The sequence below is a fragment of the Salmo salar genome, chromosome ssa15 (assembly GCF_905237065.1).
Source record: "Salmo salar chromosome ssa15, Ssal_v3.1, whole genome shotgun sequence".
Lineage (NCBI taxonomy): Eukaryota > Metazoa > Chordata > Actinopteri > Salmoniformes > Salmonidae > Salmo > Salmo salar.
The window spans coordinates 81,630,439-81,653,021 of NC_059456.1; positions in this window are offsets into that span (position 1 = coordinate 81,630,439).

The window sequence follows — 22,583 nt, forward strand, 5'->3', positions numbered from 1 at the left end:
TAATAACTCTCATCATGCTGTGTTACTGTAGTTTGTGAAATGTTTATGTCAAAATCAGAATAATGGCATAACCAATTATATTTGTAGAACATTTCTCTGCAGGTCTAAGCAAGCAATGTCATGACATGATTGCTAAACCTCCGGAGGCCATATCGGTCTTGACCAGACCATGGTCAGAACACCAGGGTTCCTCTTAAAGTAGCTAATATGTATCGAGTGTATGTATGGTTCTTTGAGATATCATGTGGTATTTGAACATGACTGTGTCAACAGACTAGCTCACTCACTCTGAAACTGGTCTTCACGTGTCACTTTTACCTTCCGTTGGCATTGTTGTTAGCATTGTTTTCAGCCTGCGACACCAGAAGCAGCTAACAGAGGCAGAAATCAGAAGCACAAGACACTTTATCAGTTGAGAGCACTTCAGAGAAACACTTGAAATTGACTTGAAGCGTAAAATAACACTTGCTTCACTGACGTATTACTTCTGCGGCCAGTGTAGCAAGTGTCATTGATTACAGTTTTAACTGTGGATCACAGGCATGAGAAAAATGCATGTGCAACGCTTGGGCAAATCGTTTTGTGTCGTATGCCACTTACTTAACCCAGAGGACACATCCACTCAGGGATTCCAATATACAGTTGAAGTCGGAAGTTTACATTAACCTTAGCCAAATACATTTAAACTCAGTTTTTAACAATTCCTGACATTTAATCCAAGTAAAAATTCCCTGTCTTCGGTCAGTTAGGATCACCACTTTATTTTAAGAATGTGAAATGTCAGAATAATAGTATAGAGAAGGATTTATTTCATTTTTTTCTTTCATCACATTCCCAGTGGGTCAGAAGTTTACATACACTCAATTAGTATTTGGTAGCATTGCCTTTAAATTATTTAACTTGGGTCAAACGTTTTGGGTAGCCTTCCACAAGCTTCCCACAATAAGTTGGGTGAATTTTGTTTGGCCCATTCCTCCAGACAGAGCTGGTGTAACTGAGTCAGGTTTGTAGGCCTCCTTGCTCGCACATGCTTTTTCATTTCTGCCCACAAATTTTCGAAGGTATTGAGGTCAGAGCTTTGTGATGGCCACTCTGATACCTTGACTTTGTTGTCGTTAAGCTATTTTGCCACAACTTTGGAAGTATGCTTGGGGTCATTGTCCATTTGGAAGACAGATATGCGACCAAGCTTTAACTTCCTGACTGATGTCTTGAGATGTTGCTTCAATATATCCACATCATTTTCCGTCCTCATGATGCCATCTATTTTGTGAAGTGCACCAGTCCCTCCTGCAGCAAAGCACCCCACAACATGATGCTGCCACCCCCATGCTTCACGGTTGGAATGGTGTTCTTCGGCTTGCAAGCCTCTCCCTTTTTCCTCCAAACATAACAATGGTCATTATGGCCAAACAGTTCTATTTTTGTTTCATCAGACCAGAGGACATTTCTCCAAAAAGTACGATCTTTGTCCCCATGTGCAGTTGCAAACCGTAGTCTGGCTTTTTTATGGTGGTTTTGGAGCAGTGGCTTCTTCCTTGCTGAGTGGCCTTTCAGGTTATGTCGATATAGGACTCGTTTTACTGTGGATATAGATACCTTTGTACCTGTTTCCTCCAGCATCTTCACAAGGTCCTTTGCTGTTGTTCTGGGATTGATTTGCACTTTTCGCACCAAAGTACGTTCATCTCTAGGAGACAGAACGTGTCTCCTTCCTGAGCGGTATGATGGCTGCGTGGTCCCATGGTGTTTATACTTGTGTACTATTCTTTGAACAGATGAACGTGGTACCTTCAGGCGTTTGGAAATTGCTCCCAAGGATGAACCAGACTTATAGAGGTCTACAATTGTTTTCTGACGTCTTGGCTGATTTCTTTTGATTTTCCCATGATGTCAAGGAAAGAGGCACTGAGTTTGAAGGTAGGCCTTGAAATACATCCACAGGTACACCTCTAATTGACTCAAATTATGCCAATTAGCCTATCAGATGTTTCTAAAGCCATGACATCATATTCTGGAATTTTCCAAGCTGTTTAAACCTGTTAGTGACCCCTTAACACGCGAATCCCGTTAGCGGGATTGATTTGACCACAGCCAGTGAAAAATCAGAGCGCCAAATTCAAAACAGCAAAAATCTCATAATTAAAATTTCTCACACATATAAGTATTATACACCATTTTAAAGATAAGATTCTCCTTAATCTAACCACATTGTCCAATTTCAAAAAGGCTTTACGGTGAAAGCAAAACATTAGATTATGTTAGGACATCACCTAAACAAGAAAAGCCATACAGCCATTTTCCTAGCAAGGAGAGACGTCACAAAAACCAGAAATACAGCTAAAATGAAGCACTAACCTTTGATGATCTTCATCAGATGGCACTCATAGGACTTCATGTTACACAATACATGTATGTTTTGCTCGATAAAGTTCATATTTATATCCAAAAACCCCATTTTACATTGGCACGTAATGTTCAGAAATGTTTTCCCTCCAAATCTATCGGTGAATGAGCACAATGAGCACACATATTACAGAAATACTCATCATAAACTTTGATCAATATACAAGTGTTATGCACAGAATTATAGATACACTTCTCCTAAATGCAACCACTTTGTCAGATTTTAAAAAAGGTTCACGGCGAAAGCACAATTTGCAATAATCTGAGTACAGCCCAGAAGACACCAACAACAAGCAAACAGAAACTTGCCATCTTGGAGTTAATAAAACTAAGGAATTACATTATAAATATTCACTTCCCTTTGATTATCTTCATCAGAATGCACTCCCAGGAATCCCAGCTCCACAATAAATGTTCGATAAAGTTTATCTTTATGTCCAAATACATCCATTTTGTTCGCGCGTTCGGTTCACTATCCAAATCCACAACGCGCATGCTTACTTAGTCCAGACGAAAGTCAAAACAGTTATACTACAGTTTGTAGAAACATGTCAAACGATGTATAGAATCAATCTTTAGGTTGTTTTTAACATACATCTTCAATAAAATTCCAACCGGACCTATTCGTTCTCTTTAGGAATGAATATGAACTCAGCTCGCTCCCAAAGGCGACGCGCGTGACTGAACCCATGCCTTATAATGGGACACCTACTTCCTTGGGCTGTTATTCCCTTCAACTTCCCCATACAATCCTCAAACAAGGTTCTAAAGACTGTTGACATCTAGTGGAAGCTTTAGGAAGTGCAAAATGAACCCTAAGTCACTGTATACTGTAAAGGCAATCTCTTGAAAAAACTACAACCTCAGATTTCCCACTCCCTGGTTGGAGTTTTCTCAGGTTTTTGCCTGCCATATGAGTTCTGTTATACTCACAGACATCATTCAAACAGTTTTAGAAACTTCAGAGTGTTTTCTATCTATATCTACTAATAATATGCATATTCTACCTCCTGGGCCCAAGTAGCAGGCAGTTTAATTTGGGTATGTTTTTCATCCGGCCGTGAAAATACTGCCCCCTATCCTTAAGAGGTTTTAAAGGCACAGTCAACTTAGTGTATGTAAACTTCTGACCCACTGGAATTGTGATACAGTGAATTATAAGTGAAATAATCTGTCTGTAAACAATTGTTGGAAAAACTACTTGTGTCATGCACAAAGTAGATGTCCTAACCGACTTGCCAAAACTATAATTTGTTAACAATAAATGTGTGGAGTGGTTGAAAAACAAGTTTTAATGACTCCAACCTAAGCGTATGTAAACTTCCGACTTCAACTGTATATTCATGTTAATAATGTTCAAATGCAAACATACCGTATATGTGTCAGAAAACGCAATTGTTATAGTGTAATCAGCTGTAAAAATGTGAGGGAGCCCAATGCTATTTCATCAGATGGGGACCCTATCGAGTCTAGCATTTTTTGGGAGACAATTATTGTCATAGCATGCAAAACATTTTCACTTCTATACTGTATAATGAAAACGTACAGTTATGAGTATAATTACTGTTCCCTGATGGAGGGAAGGAGGTATAACATACTGAGGGCAGTCAACAACCAATCATATTCACCAGAAGAAAACTGAATTCATGCCCAACTGGCCAAAGGATGCCAAGCGCGCCCTTTAGAAGCTCCGTCTTCCTGGCTATAATACCAGGTTTCGCATGAATTTTCTCAATTCAGTACCACTCTTCAGTGAGCCCAAATCCCCTGACGGCATGTGGCTAAAATATGTTATACCTCATTCCTTCCTTCAGGGAACAGTGGTTATATTCATAACTGTAAGGTTCCCTTTCAGTCGGTCACTCGGTATAACTCTATGGAGGCCGGATAAATGCGCAACCTGCGCACTGCCTAACACCTACTCCCGGACCCAGCCATAAGAACACTATGAGCCACACTGGGAGCAGTTACATCCAAGCGATAAAACCTCAAACAGGTATGTGGTGAACCCCAACTCGCTGCAGCACAGATATCACCAATCGTCATGCCCATGAACAATGCCCAAGAAGCCGCAACACCCCTAGTGGAGTATTTAGCCTTTTATTAGCCAAAGCTGCAGCTCTTCATGGGGTCCACACAAAACATGTCAAAATACATAACATTAATAGATAATTACAGCTGAAGGACAGAACTACACTAAACAACAATACATAAACGCAACATGTAATGTTCTGGTCCCATATTTTGTGAGATGAAATAAAAGATCCCAGCAATTTTCCATTTGCACAAAAGCTTATTTATCTCAAATTTTGTGTGCAAATTAGTTTACATCCCTGTTAGTGAGAATTTTATCCTTTGTCAAGATAATCCATCCAACTGATAGGTGTGGCATATCAAGAAGCTGATTAAACATCATGATCATTACACAGGTGTACCTTGTGCTGGGGGCAATAAAAGGCCACTCTAAAATGTGCAGTTCTGTCACAAAACACAATGCCACAGATGTCTCAAGTTTTGATGGAGCAATTGGCATGCTGACTGTAGGAATGTCCAACAGAGCTCTTGCCAGAGAATTGAATGTTCATTTCTCTACCATAAGCCGTTTTAGTGAATTTGGTAGTACGTCCAACCGGCCTCACAGCTGCAGAACACGTGGACCTCCACATCTTGCTTCTTTACCTATCGTCAGAGGGGGGGATGCAGAGGAGTATTTATGTCTGTAATAAAGCTATTTTGTAGGGAAAAACTCATTCTGATTGGCTTGGCCTGGCTCCCCAGTGGGTCGGCTCCCAAGCGGGTGGGCCTATCCCCTCCCAGGCCCACCCATGGGAAATCCATAGATTAGGGCGTAATTTATTTATTTCAATTGACTGATTTCCTTATATGAACTGTAACTCTGCAAAATCTTGGAAATTGTTGCATGTTGCGTTTATATTTTTATTCAGTATACATCAATTAAATACAATATAAAACAACAATACATAGCATTAATAAACAGGTATAGAGCTACTGTACATACATTTAAAATAAGAATACACAATCATATTATTATGCCTTAGCAATCCATGCAACATGTACTCATAATAATGGCTATACTGTAGTCATCCACTTCATTCGAGTTGCTTACTGTTACAATTGCAGGCCCTGAGTACCCGCAAATAGTACCTGCAAAACACCAGTCTCAACTTCAGCAGTGAAGAGGTGACTCCGGGATGCTGGCCTTCTAGGCAGAGTTCCTCTGTCCAGTGTCTGTGTTCTTTTGCCCGTGTTAATCTTTTATTTTTATTGGCCAGTCTGAGATATGTCTTTTTCCTTTGCAACTCTGCCTAGAAGGCCAGCATCCCGGAGTCGCCTCTTCACTGTCAATGTTGAGACTGGTGTTTGCAGGTACTATTTAATGAAGCTGCCAGTTGAGGACTTGTGAGGCTTGTGAGGTTTCTCTAGCTAGACACTCTAATGCACTTGTCCTTTTGCTCAGATGTGCACTGGGGCCTCCCACTCCTCTTTCTATTCTGGTTAGGGCCAGTTTGCCCTGTTCTGTGAAGGGAGTAGTACACAGCGTTGTACGAGATCTTCAGTTTCTTGGCAATTTCTCGCATGAAATAGCCTTCATTTCTCAGAACAAGAGTTTCAGAAGAAAGTGCTTTGTTTCTGGCCATTTTGAGCCTATAATCGAACCCACAAATGCCGATGCTCCAGATACTCAACTAGTCTAAAGAAGGCCAGTTTTATTGGTTCTTTAATCAGGACGCCAGTTTTCAGCTGTGCTAACAGATGCAAAAGGATTTTCAAATGATCGATTAGCCTTTCAAAATGATAAACTTGGACTTGCTAACACAGGAGTGATGGTTGCTGATAATGGACCTCTGTACGCATAAGTAGATATTCCAAAAAAAATCTGCCGTTTCCAGCTACAATAGTCATTTACAACATTAACAATGTCTACACTGTATTTCTGGTCAATTTGATATTATTTTAATGGACAAAAAGTTATATTTTCTTTCAAAAACAAGGATATTTCTAAGTGACCCCAAACTTTCTAACGTAGTGTATATATTGAAATAATTTATGTCCAAATATGGATGTAGCACCTAGAGATTGTTAAGTCAATCAAAAGTGTGCAATTTTGAGCATGTGTCCATTAGGCAAATTGATCTTTTTTCTTATCAGCGTGAATTAGATTGAGCAATAAAAGCCCCACTTTAATTCCATAGGCTGGGATCTAAACTATACAGCTGTTGCAAGAGCACATTTTTTCACTGGCTGTCCACTGGTTTCAAAAACAAGTCTCTGACTTGTGGTCAGACTCACTCAGGTAGAACAAATTTAAACTTGCGCCTTTTTTCAATGCTGATTTGAATGTCATTGAGAAATCAAAGAAGTGTCAAAGATTTTTTTTCGCAACCATCCTTTTGGAATTTAAAAGTAATCTTCGAAGTAATCATCAAGTTTTTAAAAAGTATCTGCAATCTGATTACAATATTTTTGCTGGTAACGTAACGGATTACAGTTACCGTTTTATTTAATCCATTATATGTAATGGATTACATGTAATCCATTACTCCCCAACTTTAGAAATGCCTCAGTGCTAGCAAAACAGTCCGTAGCTCTAGGTAATTGATATGCAGCGCCCTACGCACTGTTGACCAAATCTCCCATTCCGAGTAGCCCACACACAGCGCTCCCCATCCCAGTAAGGATGCGTCTGTCGTGATCACCCTGCAGAACACTACCCCGTCCATGAGAACCTCCTGCAACAGCAATCGCGGCCCCCTCCAAGGGGTCAATGCCCTTAGGCATTGGAGAGATGCGTCCAAATGAGTAGCAATCACCCAGCGCTGAAATAGAAGCGTCAACAGAAGTCCCAGCGGCACCACAGCTATCATATAGGCTATCAGACTCAATAACTGCAGGCACAAGCGAAAAGGCAACCAATGCCCCAGCTGAATCCGTGCCAGACAGAGCAGGAATGCGTCCCTCCTCTGTTGGGACAAAACGCATGATTCAGAACTGAGTCCAGAACGAGGCTTAGAAACTGAATGCGCTTAGCTGGAGTCAAACAACTTTTCTTGTGATTCACTATGAACCCCAGAGACTGAATATGGGAAACCAGCGTGGCATTGTGGAACTCCACCTGTTCCCTCGACTCCGCTAAGACCAGCCAATCGTCCAGATAATACTCTGATCGCCTGGCACTGCACCATAGAAAATGTGCAGGGCGACAGGGAGAGCCCAAAAAGCAGCACCATAAACTCATAGGCCCACCCTTGAAAAGATCCCTCCGAAACTTTCTGTGGGGAGGATGTAGAGCCACATGAAAATACGCATCCTTCAGATCTATGGACAGAAACAAATCGTTGGCACGCACCGACTGCAATAGCTGGCGAAGTGTGAGCATTTTTAACTTGCAAACCTTAAGGTGCTTGTTTAAAACACGCAAGCCCAGGATGGGACGCAACTTTTCATTGCTCTTGGGAACTAAAAACTACGGGCTGTAATAACCACTCTGTACTTCTGACACAGGGACCACCCGATGGCCTGCTTTTGAAAATAGCACACTGCCAGTCTCCCATACATTATCTCCTGAAGGGGCAGAGGACCACCATGAGGGACTGGCATAATTAGGTGTTTTTTATGCTTGTTTTCATATCCAACACTCTTGAAAACTGTGTGTCAGTGTGGAGAAGGAACTGTGTTTATTATCCCCACACCTTGATGATACCGCACTCTCAATACCCCTGAACACCGAGGGACTTTGGGTAGAAACAATTTGCTTTCGTGGTACCGCTGTTCTGATACCCGGTCCATACTGGGTTTGGGGACTTCGGCAACCACTATCTTGCCTCCATTGACCCGAGAAACTTGGGAACACTGTTGCCACAGTAAATGCTTGGGGCTTCCCCGGCTCCAGGGTCTTATTCCATTCCTGCAGCAAATCAATATGATACATCTGCAGCATTGTGACAACATTTAACTACCAGATCGCCACACCCTTAGGCTAGTACACTTTGTCCAGCTGATCCGCCAAGAACCGGCACTGTTTATTCAGATGCACCATGTTAGGATTAGCCCCTTGTTAGCCTCTGGAGCTAAGTAACACTCCGGCTTCCCATCCATCTGTGGTGTGCAAATGAGCTCTGCCTCCTCCATACCCTCTACATTCATGAACTCTCCAAAAGCACCAGCCTGGCTGAATGAGGGGAATCCCAGGTCGCCTTTAGAACATTGGGTGAAATCTTTAAAACAGGGGTTAGCGACACCTCACCTCTGCTGGGACAGGAGGTAAATACCAATCCTGGAGGAACTCCGTTGCGGGGGAGAAGACGGCCCTACGACAGAGATCCATCTCCCGGCTAAATCCAAAGCCGGGGCTTTAGGCTGCCCCGGACTGATGTCATCCAATTAATACTCTGAAGACCCTCCAGAGCCAACCAGGGATAGTATATCTTCCCCGGAATCCAGATTCTAAACACTTTCAGAGAAACTGGAATGAGATGGTTAGCCTTTTTGAACTTACTCTTACCACTGCCCACAGACTACACCAGCAGAGCAGAAAGTAGTGGGTTTTCAGAAAATACAAATCCTACCCAAGCAAGGAAGCATTAGCTACACAAGTAGAGCAGAATGTAGTTAGCAAACACAAAAACAGGTACCAAGACCCAAAACTCGCAACATCTAGAGGACGAGTACACTCTCCCCACTAACAGACACCTAAGTCAGATCCGAATCTTGTAGTCTTCGTGTGCTTGAAAAGTTTATAAATTGCGTGACAAGTTCTTCCTTCAGGTGAGCTAAAGGGAGAAGAATTTAGGAAATTAATGTGAGCCCCGCCATTATAGCTAGGAAGGTGGGGCTTCCGAGGGTGGGCTCCACATCCATTGGCCCGTTGGGCGTGATTTCAGTTTTCTTCTGGTGAATATGATTGGTTGTTGACTCCTTATAGTATGTTATACCGAGGGACTGACTGAAAGGGAACAACTCAATTCATTCATGTCCCTCCAGAACATGTTTTTTCCACACTCAATTTCAATACAGGTAGTCCTGCATATTTCTAAAGTGTAGGAAGTCTCTTTCCTGTGGACTGCTTAGGTTTGGGTGGTCCATCGTTTGTGCCACCCAAACAGAGAAGCGAGGTGAGAAGCAGAAGAATAATACGAAAATCAGTTCTGAAAAATCTCAAGGTAAATTTCAGCTTTGTAAATTCACTCATGGAAATGAAATGGGCCCTATTTATTTATGTCAGGGTTATTACATTGGCGGTGTATTATTTCTCCGAGCCCCTTGCAGCCGGCATTAGTAAATGTGTGCTGACAGCAGAGGTTACCTTGAGCCAGCCGCTGGACCCGGGGGCTGTATGTCTTCATTTACCCTAGTATCTGCAGATGCCAGGAAAAAGGGAAAGTTATTTTCTGTGCCTAGCCCGCGGGGAAAACTGAGGCTAATGATCTTGGCCATGTTGATTGTTACCTTGCTCCTAGAATAGCAGTGCTTTTAGAGGAGCTGCATGAGTGTATAGAGAGAGAGAGACAGAAAGGACAGAAAGAGAGAGATTGAGAGCGAGACGAGAGAGAGGGGGGGTGGCACACTGGCCCACCGCTAGGGTCGAAACCTCTGAACCCTGGTAGCCCAGAGACGTCAGGCCACTCTGTGATTGCTCTGCACATATGGGTGCCCCTATTAATCATCTGTCTGACTGCTATGTGGAAAGACTTTGGAGATCACGCTTTACATGAAGGTAACATGTAGTTACAGTGGTTCCTCCATTAAAAGTTGTCATACTGTGGCGCACCTTGCGTGCTGCCACAGCATTCTGTGGCACGTCTTTGAATTGTCAGACATTTTTTCTGTTACTGCACGTTATTGCTAGTTTGACCACCAGCGGGCATCGTTGAGAAGCATTTGATAGTATTCCGTATTGGCATTACCAGAGCATTTAAAACCTTTTTTGTAATAACATAGTATATGGGATTGATTTTAAGAAATGCGGCTTAATTAATTTGATTAAAATTATGGTGTTTCTATTCAGAGAAAAACTAAAAAACGAAACCTTCGTTAGGATGGAATGGACGTCGGGAGTAGGCTACAGGATTGGAGGATTCTAAATTGTTCCAATATTTCTGTGAATTGGAAATTTATTCCCATAGTAATTCGTTATGGATCCATAACTAAATCAACATCTGCATTTTGAAAGAGTATTTTTTTATCCTTTTTTATTAACGAAATGTGTTTATTCGTATATTAGGCAACTGTCCAGTCTACAATACATACTGTAGTAAACATGGGAATGTGCCTAATTCCTTACATAAGGGAGAGCAGGCCATGACTGTACTTTAGAATGCAGGGCACGCGGAAGACCGGTGTTATTTCATAGTTGTGATGTCTTCACTATTATTCTACAATGTAGAAAATAGTAAAAGTAAAGAAAAATCCTTGAATGAGTAGGTGTCAAATTTTGACTGGAACTTGCTTAAATAATTTGATTAATATTATGGTGTTTCTATTACATGAAAAATAGATAACTCTGGGTTTCTGTTAGAATGGAAAATATGGCGCTGTCCAACGTGACAGTTGGACAGCGCCAACTGTCTGGGCTATTTAGCTAAAGAACCCCTGTGTCGTGCGGACGAGAGACACAGGGGTTCAAATCCTCGATGGGGAGGAAGGAGTAGGCTAAATTGTTTGCCTTCATTAGACAATTTTGTTGCAATATTTCTGTAAATCAGTGATATTTATTGCCATAGTAATTCGTTATGGATCCATAACTAAATCAACATCTGCATTTTGAAAGAGTATTTTTTTATCATTATTTTATTAACGAAATCTGCTTATTAGGCTACTGTCCAGCCTACAATACATACTGTAGTAAACATGGGAAAGTGCCTAATTCCTTACTCAACACTAGGGAGACTCATTTCGCCTATGGTAGACCTACGATATATCAAAACATATTTTCAACGACGTGACTCCCTGCCAATAATTACATTTAAAGGATTGGAGGACTCTAAATTAATATCTAAGGGGCATTTTCCGTTAGGATCTGTGAGAATATCTAAGGGGCTTTTATATAATTCTAAATGAGTTAATAATAATCGCTTTGTTTAAAAAGTAACAATATTTTGGAGATTTCATTTTCATTTAATCTAGTGTGAGGCGAGAAACGCAATTCTTTAACATGGGTGAGACATTCTCACTAATTTGTAAATAAAGCCAGTTATTTAGAATTATTTATTTCTGGAGAAACATAACTTGATTATTTAGCAGACATCACTTGCTTATATTCAGTCAACACATATCTTAAGAATTGAACATTTTCGTTTCTCCATGCTTGTTTCAGAGCAGCGCGAAACGGTCCACAGCGGGAACCCGCCACATATGTTTACTCTGCCTGTCGGAGAGCTCACAGGTGTGCCTGGCATGGATTGTGACTCCATCTTGGTCCTTGCCCTTTCCAATGCGTCAATGATTCCAATGATTCGTCTGACAAACAAAGTACATTGCATCCTGCAGGCCCAGGCATGGATCAAAGCTGGTGAGACATTCAATAACGTCATCTTCACAGACGAATCAACCGTGTCCCTTGAGCAATTTGCTACAGAAAAAAGGAAGAAGATCAAGAAGATAAACAAAAGCATAAAGATGTTGATGAAGAAATGCTGTTTTGAGTTAGAAATGAGTACTTAAGCATCGAATACATGGCAAGTTGAGGGATTTTCACAACAGTAGCCGGGCTGTAAAAAAATCTATTGTCTTGCTAATAGAAAACATTTGCATGATGGGCTACATTCTTTATTGTAAGCACAATGTCACACATATTTTGTATCTTCTTTCCAATTACTTTTAGAGTTTGGGATTTACAAATGTGCGCTTTTAATTATCGGTTACATTGTTTTAGTTAGAACGTGCAGACTTTTTTTTCTTTAAATGATTGTTTTATGTAGGATGCTACATTTTTGACCAGTTGCAATTGTAAGTAGGCCTAATAAAACAAATCCTACTTCTACTAGGCTGTTGAGCCTCATAGCCTACCTCAGCCAGTTATGTTATTTTATATAGGTCTAGGCTCCGAAGAAATAGACTCCAATTAAGCCCTGTTGTTTGTAAAGTCAAAATAATATGAAGATTATTGAAATTAATGTGTAGGTTCTCACATTTTAGTCATTTTAGCAGACGCTCTTATCCAGAGCGACTTACAGTAGTGAATGCATACATTTCATGCATTTTTTTTGTTTGTTTTTTTGTACTGGCCCCCCGTGGGAATCGAACCCACAACCCTGGCCTTGCACACACCATGCTGGTGTTGCAAACACCATGCTCTACCAACTGTTGCACACCATCTGTTGGTGTGCAACACTTGTGTATCTCTCATGTCACACATCAAATTGAAACATATTGTCATTCTCTGCAGAGGAACGTTATTGTATTTGGCGCGAAGAAAGTGTCCACTTTAGGCCAGGGATTATAGGCCTGTTGAGGGAAAGCTCTAGTGTAAATCCCTGTAAAATGGATACCTTCTATACAGGGTTCTAGCGTGATCTGCCCAGAAGAGTGTAGCCTACCGTCTATAGAAATATAATGACTATGAGGGCAGTTTCTAATTAGCAAAGCTGGTTTCATGAATTACAAAGAGTTATGGGATATTAGAACCCCGTTGTCTTAACCTTGTAATCTTCAACTTACATGTTAACTAGCCGGCTAGATGGATTTTGTCTTTTTCGTGGCATTATCTTAAATTGCAATTTTATTCCACCAACCTTATGATCTGCTTCAGACTGCTTCCATTCTGCCTAAGCAACGTAGCTACTGTAACGGCCGTCGTTCAAATGAGACCAAGGTGCAGCAGAGGCTGTGTTCATCTTACAAGAAGTTTAATGAAAAAAGAGAACACAATACAAAACCAAACCAAAAAACTACCAGCCACAGTTCTGTCATGAAAGAAACTAAACAGAAAACAATCACCCACCAACCCCAAAGGAAAAACAGGCTGCCTATGTATGACTCCCAATCAGCAACAACGAGCTACAGCTGTTCCTGATTGGGAGCCACACACGGCCAACCAAAGAAACAAACCAACATAGAAAAATAAACATAGAACGCCCACCCATGTAACACCCTGGCCTAACCAAAATAGATTAAAAAAAAACCTCTCTATGGCCAGGGCGTTACAGCTACAATGCTTGAGCTGGTCCCATGGTTGATTCAGAGTGGTAGACCCTCTGCATTATTGTGACTCCATTGTCTTAACCTTCCCATCTTAAACCTAAGCATGGGAAAACTCAAAATGTCTGACAGTTAGTGGAGGCTCTTCAGAGGAGAGCGAATTTCATAAATATAGTGAAAAATTAAAGGTATCCTTTTTAGATATACAGTTGAAGTCGGAAGTTTACATACACTTAGGTTGGAGTCATTAAAACTCGTTTTACAACCAGTCCACAAATGTCTTGTTAACAAACAATATTTTTGGCAAGTCGGTTAGGACATCTACTTTGTGCATGACACAAGTAATTTTTCCAAAAATTGTTTACAGACAGATTATTTCACTTATAATTCACTGTATCACGATTCAAGTGGGTCAGAAGTTTACATACACTAAGTTAACTGTGCCTTTTAAAACCTGTTGGTGATAGGGGGCAGTATTTGCACGGCCGGATAAAAAAACGTACCCGATTTAATCTGGTTACTACTCCTGCCCAGTAACTAGAATATGCATATAATTGTTTGATTTGGATAGAAAACACCCTAAAGTTTCTAAAACTGTTTGAATGGTGTCTGTGAGTATAACAGAACTCATATGGCAGGCCAAAACCTGAGAAGATTCCAAACAGGAAGCGCCCTCTCTGACCATTTCTTGGCCTTCTTTGTCATCTCTATCCAAAACAAAGGATCTCTGCTGTAACGTGACATTTTCTACGGCTCCCATAGGCTCTCAGAAGGCGCCAGAACGTTGAATCATGACTCTGCAGTTACTGGCTGAAAAACAGAAGCGCATTTGGTAAGTGGTCGATCTGAGAACAATGAGACGGGTGCGCGCGTGCACAAGACAACTCCATTTTTTAACGAAAACAGGGTTTCCCGGTCGGAATATTATCGCTATTTTATGAGAAAAATCGCATAAAAATTGATTTTAAACAGCGTTTGACATGCTTCGAAGTACGGTAATGGAATATTTAGAATTTTTTTGTCACGATACGGGAGTGCATTCTGATGAAGAACAGCAAAGGTAATCCAATTTTTCTTATAGTAAATCTGAGTTTGGTGAGTACCAAACTTGGTGGGTGTCAAAATAGCTAGCCTGTGATGGCCGGGCTATCTACTCAGAATATTGCAAAATGTGCTTTCACCGAAAAGCTATTTTAAAATCGGACACCGCGATTGCATAAAGGAGTTCTGTATCTATAATTCTTAAAATAATTGTTATGTTTTTTGTGAACGTTTATCGTGAGTAATTTAGTAAATTCACCGGAAGTGTTCGGTGGGAATGCTAGTCACATGCTAGTCACATGCTAATGTAAAAAGCTGTTTTTTGATATAAATATGAACTTGATTGAACAAAACATGCATGTATTGTATAAAATAATGTCCTAGGTGTGTCATCTGATGAAGATCATCAAAGGTTAGTGCTGCATTTAGCTGTGGTTTTGGTTTTTGTGACATTATATGCTAGCTTGAAAAATGGGTGTCTGATTATTTCTGGCTGGGTACTCTGCTGACATAATCTAATGTTTTGCTTTCGTTGTAAAGCCTTTTTGAAATCGGACAGTGTGGTTAGATAAAGGAGAGTCTTATCTTTCAAATGGTGTAAAATAGTCATATGTTTGAGAAATTGAAGTAATAACATTTCTAAGGTATTTGAATATCGCGCCACTGGATTCCACTGGCTGTTGACTAGGGTGGGACGCAAACGTCCCACCTAGCCCAGAGAGGTTAACAGCTTGGAAAATTCCAGAAAATGATGTCATGGCTTTGGAAACTTCTGATAGGCTAATTGACATCATTTGAGTCAATTGGAGGTGTACCTGTGGATGTATTTCAAGGCCTACCTTCAAACTCAGTGCTTCTTTGCTTGACATCATGGGAAAATCAAAAGAAATCAGCCAAGGCGTCAGAAAGAAAAGTCTGGTTCATCCTTGGGAGCAATTTCCAAACGCCTGAAGGTACCACGTTCTTCTGTACAAATAATAGTATGCAGGTATAAACACCATGGGACTACGCGGCCGTCATACAGCTCAGGAAGGAGACGCATTCGGTCTCCTAGAGATTAACGTAATTTGGTGTGAAAAGTGCAAATCAATCCCAGAACAATAGCAAAGGACCTTGTGAAGACGCTGGAGGAAACAAAAGTATCTATATCCACAGTAAAACGAGTCCTATATCGACATAACCTGAAATGCCACTCAGCAAGGAAGAAGCCACTGCTCCAAAACCGCCATAAAAAAGCCAGACTACGGTTTGCAACTGCATATGGGGACAAAGATCGTACTTTTTGGAGAAATGTCCTCTGGTCTGATGAAACAAAAACAGCTCATTAATGACGATCATTATGTTTCGAGGAAAAAGGGGGAAGCTTGCAAGTCAAAGAACACCATCCCAACCGTGAAGCATGGGGGTGGCAGCATCATGTTGTGGGGGTGCTTTGCTGCAGTAGGGACTGGTGCACTTCACAAAATAGATGGCATCATGAGGACGGAAAAGTATGTGGATATATTGAAGCAACATCTCAAGACATCAGTCAGGAAGTTAAAGCTTGGGTCTTCCAAATGGATATGGGTCTTCACCATGGACAATGACCCCAGGCATACTTCCAAATTTGTGGCAAAAAAGGGCTTAATGACAACAAAGTCAAGGTACTGGAGTGGCCATCACAAAGCCCTAACCTCAACCCTATGGAAAATGTGTGGGCGGAACTGAAAAAGCGTGTGCAATCAAGGAGGCCTACAAACCTGATTCAGTTACACCAGCTCTGTCAGGGGGAATGGGCCAAAATTCACCCAACTTATTGTGGGAAGCTTGCAATGCTACCAAATACTAATTGAGTGTATGTAAACTTCTGACCCACTGGGAATGTGATGAGAGACATAAAAGCTGAAATAAATCATTCTCTCTACTATCATTCTGACATTTCACATTCTTAAAATAAAGTGGTGATCCTAACTGACCTAAGACAGGGAATGTTTACTAAGATTAAATGTCAGGAATTGTGAAAAACTGAGTTTAAATGTATTTGGCTAAGGTGTATGTAAACTTCTGACTTTAACTGATATATACACTTCTCAAAAAAATAAAGGGAACACTTAAACAACACAATGTAACTCCAAGTCAATCACACTTCTGTGAAATCAAACTGTCCACTTAGGAAGCAACACTGATTGACAATACATTTCACATGCTGTTGTGCAAATGGAATAGACAACAGGTGGAAATTATAGGCAATTAGCAAGACACCCCCAATAAAGGAGTGGTTCGGCAGGTGGTGACCACAGACCACTTCTCAGTTCTTATGCTTCCTGGCTGATGTTTTGGTCACTTTTGAATGCTGGCGGTGCTTTCACTCTAGTGGTAGCATGAGACGGAGTCTACAACCCACACAAGTGGCTCAGGTAGTGCAGCTCATCCAGGATGGCACATCATTGCAAGCTGTGGCAAGAAGGTTTGCTGTGTCTGTCAGCGTAGTGTCCAGAGCATGGAGGCGCTACCAGGAGACAGGCCAGTACATCAGGAGACGTGGAGGAGGCCGTAGGAGGGCAACAACCCGGCAGCAGGACCGCTACCTCCACCTTTGTGCAAGGAGGAGCAGGAGGAGCACTGCCAGAGCCCTGCAAAATTACCTCCAGCAGGCCACAAATGTGCATGTGTCTGCTCAAATGGTCAGAAACAGACTCCATGAGGGTGGTATGAGTGCCCGACGTCCACAGGTGGGGGTTGTGCTTACAGCCCAACACCGTGCAGGACGTTTGGCATTTGCCAGAGAACACCAAGATTGGCAAATTCGCCACTGGCACCCTGTGCTCTTCACAGATAAAGCAGGTTCACACTGAGCACATGTGACAGATGTGACAGAGTCTGGAGACACCGTGGAGAATGTTCTACTGCCTGCAACATCCTCCAGCATGACCGGTTTGGCGGTGGGTCAGTCATGCTGTGGGGTGGCATTTCTTTGGGGGGCCGCACAGCCCTCCATGTGCTCGCCAGAGGTAGCCTGACGGCCATTAGGTACCGAGATGAGATCCTCAGACCCCTTGTGAGACCATATGCTGGTGCGGTTGGCCCTGGGTTCTTCCTAATGCAAACAATGCTAGACCTCATGTGGCTGGAGTGTGTCAGCAGTTCCTGCAAGAGGAAGGCATTGATGCTATGGACTGGCCCGCCCGTTCCCCAGACCTGAATCCAATTGAGCACATCTGGGACATCATGTCTCGCTATATCCACCAACGCCACGTTGCACCACAGACTGTCCAGGAGTTGGCAGATGCTTTAGTCCAGGTCTGGGAGGAGATCCCTCAGGAGACCATCTGCCACCTCATCAGGAGCATGCCCAGGCGTTGTAGGGAGGTCATACAGGCACGTGGACGCCACACACACACTACTGAGCCTCATTTTGACTTGTTTTAAGGACATTACATCAAAGTTGGATCAGCCTGTAGTGTGGTTTTCCACTTTAATTTTGAGTGTGACTCCAAATCCAGTCCTCCATGGGTTGATAAATTGGATTTCCATTGATTATTTTTGTGTGATTTTGTTGTCAGCACATTCAACTATGTAAAGAAAAAGTATTTAATAAGATTATTTCATTCATTCAGATCTAGGATGTGTTATTTTAGTGTTCCCTTTATTTTTTTGAGCAGTATATATATATTTTTTAAGAACATTAACTGTGTGTAGGTAGATGTCGAAAGATAGATACAAACGATTTGTTGCAATTTGGGGAGGGGGGGTCACACGTAGCTCAAGTTGGGGAGGGGGGGATTTCACACCTAGCTCGGCTATTAAACAATCCTTTAGTAAAGGTTGAATATTCTATTGGTCAGCTGATTGCCCATCCTGCTAGCTTGTGAAAACTAATAATAATACTTTTCCACATGTTAAAGTGTTTTTAGCCACAATCGGCCCCAACCCCAATTAATGCATTTGCGCAAAGTTGATAGCGTGCTGGACTTTGGGCTAGAATGTTGAGGTTTTGAAACCTGCTCCCTGCATGTTTCATTACATTATTATTCCAGTCTCAGAGCAAATAGCCAGGATTGTTAGTCCCATCTGGTTCCTCGCTATCTTCCACTCGTCATTCAGCACGCTCGTGGAAAATCTGGCAGGATGTACTGTTTTTTATACTGTATATATGAATTACAAAGCAGCCTTTACTTAAATCATGTTTCTAGTTTATTGCATAGTTACAATGTGTAATCATTGATGTCCCAGGAGCAGGAGTGGGAAACACTGTTGAAGTGTATAATTGTATACATGCATGCAGCCACAGCATCATTCACAGAATGGAGTTTGAAACACCTGGTATTGGATATGACAGAAAAAAAACTTGCTAAATTGTGATTTTCGTAAATTAACTTTATGACAAAATATGCACAATCGTTTGTCTCAACATTAACTAACATATTCCTCTCAATTGTACATTTTTTACTTGACCCGTTATGACGTTATAACTACTTACATTTGCTTCCCCCGTAATGTTATGTCAGCTATCTTTGCTGAAGAAAGTCACCAGGGAGCGGTGGCTCGCATCAAATTCGTCATTGGAACCACTCGATATGATTGGTCATATAAAAACCTTGGGACCCAAATGCATAATGAGTGCTCTAACTCCCCCTTGTGGTGGTCTGGAGCAATGAAGCCGTGACACTGGGTACCTCTAAGTCCTGTGGCGTAAGCTCACAACTATTAAAGGAGGAACCACTGTACCTTGAATATTGTAATGTATTTGTGTGATAACAAGCAGTAACTACACCGGTCACTAATTTAAGTTTCCTTTCATGAATTAAATTGTTTTACTTTATCAATAGTTTATGCACATTTAATTAGGTATTCCTTTTAAATGAATAGAAAGTGATGCCTTTTTGGGAAAGAAATGACAGGGAACATAATAAATGACAGGGAACAATCTGATGACCTTGGCATTTTTTTTCAAGTGACTATAGAAAAGGCTGCGCCCATTTTGTCAGGAGCAATGACCTGAAACATCAGCATATTATGTAACCATATAGCTTTTGTCACATGCACCAAATACAACATGCTTACTTACAAGCCCTAAACCAACAATGCTGTTGAAGTAATATGGTTCATCAGGTTCAATAATCAGGTTCATAATAATCAGGTTCAATAATCAGGTTCATCTGCCTTACCTAAAGCAGATTATTGTGGGAAGCTGCTATAGACCACCAAGTGCTAACCGTCAGCATCTGGATAACGTGTGAAATCATTGATAATGTATGTAATATCAACAGAGAGGTATGTTTTCTGGGTGATTTAAATATTGACTATGTTTCATTAAGCTGCCCACTCAAGAAAAAGCTTCAAACGGTAACCAGTGCCTGCAACCTGGTTCAGGTTATCAGTCAACCTACCAGGGTAGTTACAAACACTGCTTGAAAGCAGTGTCCAGATCTATCGGATGTAGTGTTCACAATATAGTAGCCATATCTAGGAAAACCACATTTCCAAAGGCTGGGCCTAATATAGTGTAGAAGAGGTCATACAATACGTTTTGTAGTGATTCCTATGTTGATGATGTAAAGAATATTTGCTAGTCTGTGGTGTGTAATGAGGAGCAACCAGATACTGCACTTGCGCATTTATGAAATTGTTTATCCCAGTTACTAATGAGCATGTACCCATTAAGAAAATTACTGTAAAAAAATGTAAATACCCGTGGATTGATGAGGAATTGAAAAGTCTGGCTGCACAACCGATAGGGAAACGTACTGCAAATTGAGAAATCATGTGACTAAACTGAATAAAAATAAGAGGAAACTACACTATAAAGATAAATGACAAAGATTGATAGTAAAAAGCTTTGGAGCACCTTAAATTACATTTTTGGAAAAAAGGCAAACTCAGCTCCATCATTCATTGAATCAGATGGCTCATTCATCACAAAACCAACTGATATTGCCAACTACTTAAATTACTTTTTCATTGGCAAGATTAACTAACTTAGGCATGACATGCCAGCAACAAACGCGGACACTACACATCCAAGTATATGACCAAATTGAAATATTGAATTCTGTAAAGTGAGTGCCCGCGTAAGAGGTGGAAAAAGTATTGTTGTCTATCAACAATGACAAGCCACAGGGGACTGACAACTTGGAAAATTACTGAGGATAATAGCGGACAATATTGCCACTCCTATTTGCCATATCTTCGATTTAAGCCTACTAGAAAGTGTGTGCCCTCAGGCCTGGAGGGAAGCAAAAGTCTTTCCACTACCCAAGAATTGTAAAAATAAATAAACTTTACTGGCTCAAATAGCTGACCAATCAGCCTGTTACCAACCCTTAGTAAGGGTTGGTAACACAAAATTATTGTGTTTGACCAGATATAAATGCTATTTTACAGTAAACAAATTGACAACAGACTTTCAGCATGCTCATAGGGAAGGACATTCAACAAGCACAGCACTTACACAATTAACGGATGATCGGCTGAGAGAAAATGATAATAAAATGATTGTGGGGGCTGTTTTGACATTTTTTGCTCATAGTTTGCTGCTGGAAATACATATGTGTTATGGCTTTACAACCCTGCTATATTGTAGATAAAGAGTTACCTGTCTAACAGAGGGTGTTCTTTAATGGAAGCCTCTCCAACATAATCCAGGTAGAAACAGGAATTCCCCAGGGCAGCTGTCTAGGCCACTTACTTTTTTCAATCTTTACTAACGATATGCCACTGGCTTTGTCACATCTGCTCCTGCAACACCCTCTACTGCCCATCCTGTGTCTCCTTGACCTGCCGCCACTCACCCAGTACTCTTTCCCTCTCCCTCTCTGTGTGTGTGTGCGTGCGCGTGCGTGAGTGATTGTGTGGGCGGAGACAGGAGTGCTGGAGTCAGAGCAGATCCCCACCAGCTGCAACCTGTTCCATAATCAAGACTTCTACAAATACTCTGTCCTGACACTTCCACACTGCGAGATCATAATCTCTGCTCAGTCAGTCTACGTTTCTATCCATTTGTTTATATTCAGATCCTGTTGTGCCTGTTTTCCTTGCCTGACACTGTTTTCCTCTCCGCTACAGTTCTGCCTGCTCTGACTCTGACCCCTGACTCCCGTCCCACCCCTCATCATCCTGCTACTCTGTCCTGAATTCCCCACTCTAGTACTCCCTTGGATTCCCCTCCGGACCTGCTTACCCTGTCTCAACCCCTCTCGACTAAGCCTCTGCACCTGGTTTCCAGCAACCCGCCCGAGCTTCCCCTGACCTGCACCTCATCTCCCCGGGTTTCAATAAATACCTTGGTTATTTCATCCCAGTCTCCTTGTCTGAGTCTGCTCTTGGGTTCCTCTCCGCGTAACAGGCTTTGAGTAAAGCCAGCGTGTCTATGTATGAGGATGACTCAACACTATACACGTTAGCTACTACAGCAACTGAAATTACTGCAACACTTAACAACGACCTGCAGTTAGTTTCAGAATGGGTGGCAAGAATAAGTTAGTCCTAAATGTTTGAAATGTTCTTCAGCTTGCAAGCCTCCCCCTTTTTCCTCCTAACATAACGATGGTCATTATGGCCGAACAGTTTTATTTTTGTTTCATCAGACCAGAGGACATTTCTCCAAAAAGTATGATCTTTGTCCCCATGTGCAGTTGCAATACGTAGTCTGGCTTTTTTATGGTGGTTTTGGAGCAGTGGCTTCTTCCTTGCTGAGCGGCCTTTCAGGTTATGTCGATATAGGACTCGTTTTACTGTGGAAATAGTTACTTTTGTACCTGTTTCCTCCAGCATCTTCTCAAGGTCCTTTGCTGTTGTTCTGGGATTGATTTGCACTTTTCGCACCAAAGTACATTCATCTCTAGGAGACGGAACGTGTCTCCTTCCTGAGCGGTGTGATGGCTGCGTGGTCCCATGGTGTTTATACTTGCGTACTATTGTTTTATTGTTTGTACAGATGAATGTGGTACCTTCAGGCATTTGGAAATTGCTCCCAAGGATGAGCCAGACTTGTGGAGGTC